We start from the raw sequence: 1,167 nt of genomic DNA, 5'->3' as shown, positions 1-1,167 counted from the left end.
CTCAGCAGCGCTCCACGCCCCACGCGTGGGGCTGCAGCCAGCCGGAAAACTTCCACAGAGGTTGTCGGGAGATGCCTCATAGCAGGAAACTTGGGCTTGCCGCAGCCCTGCGAAGCACCGGGAAACCTCCTCTTGTTTACGGGGTGATGTGCGACAGGCGTGGGAGGTGGGACAGGGCTGCCGGGAGGGTTACGCACCCTCGGGAACTGCCCTAACCCCAGCGGAGCGAGGAGGATGTGCCCTCCTCTGGGGCCGTCGGTGCTGATACCGCCCCAGCCATGGTAAATGGGGTGATGCCAAAGCAGAGCCGGCGCTGGCAGGTCTCTCGCCACTTTGGCCAGCTGCGAACGCAGAGCATGGGGCCCGCGTCGCTGGGGCAGGGCTGCGATCAATCAGGCTATTTCGAGGTGTGGGTCGGGTTCCCGAGGCTGCTCTGCCCCTTGGCTCCAGAGCTGTTAATCCTTTCACGTGCCCCTCGTTACAACTAAATGCCCCGCGGTGCCAGCCGGGCCGGATCCCAGGACTTGTGGCTCCTTGAAGGACCCTGATCGGAAGCCGGGGAAGGAGGTGGCAGCAATGCTGAAGCAGCTCTTTAGCCAAGGACCTGCAGGAATGTTTTAATCTCGCTCAGCGCTCCACTTGAGCTGGCCTCAGGAGGTGCCACCGCCCCAGGGCTGAGAAGTGGCTGAAGAGCTCGAGGCCGAGGGTTTGGGGCTGAGTGGCCGCGTTTGGGGCTGCAGAGGCCTCTCGCGGGGGCTGCTGTGGGCAGGGGTGAGGGGTCCTTCCCTTCCCAACCTTATTTCCCCAGAGAATGGATCGCTGACCCTATGGAGGGTGCCGAGCGTGGAAACCAGCTGGGGAAGGGGGAGCCAATGCATGCAAAACCCTTGGGAATTGCAGTGAAGAAACAAAACTGGGAACGTGGTCTCCTGGCTGGACCTGCCCTGATCCCCATACAGCTGCTGACGACCGGCTCTTCCCATCTCTGGCTGCCCCGGGTCTGCTGCCAGAGCACAGCATCTCCCGGGCAGAGCTGTGCCTGTGCTGGCGGGTGCCCCTGCCCTGTGCCAGCAGCCCACTCTTGCCCGCCCTGCCCGGCCAGAGGCACCATGTCCTTGGGCATGGCTGATAGCAGTGGGAAGGCCTGTAGGTGGCCTGTGGTCCTCA

At 63.7% G+C, this 1,167-nt stretch overlaps 1 protein-coding gene across 1 annotated transcript in view; it reads left to right on the top strand.

The window, feature by feature from the left end:
* EPHB3 (EPH receptor B3) overlaps positions 1-1,167 on the top strand; it is a 14,573-nt gene that overhangs the window by 7,974 nt on the left and 5,432 nt on the right. The gene's annotated exons all lie outside the window — the stretch shown is intronic.

This window comes from Fulmarus glacialis, unplaced genomic scaffold (assembly GCF_000690835.1).
Source record: "Fulmarus glacialis isolate BGI_N327 unplaced genomic scaffold, ASM69083v1 scaffold24026, whole genome shotgun sequence".
Lineage (NCBI taxonomy): Eukaryota > Metazoa > Chordata > Aves > Procellariiformes > Procellariidae > Fulmarus > Fulmarus glacialis.
Note: the sequence above shows the minus strand (reverse complement) of the source record. Positions and strands in the feature narration are given on the sequence as shown.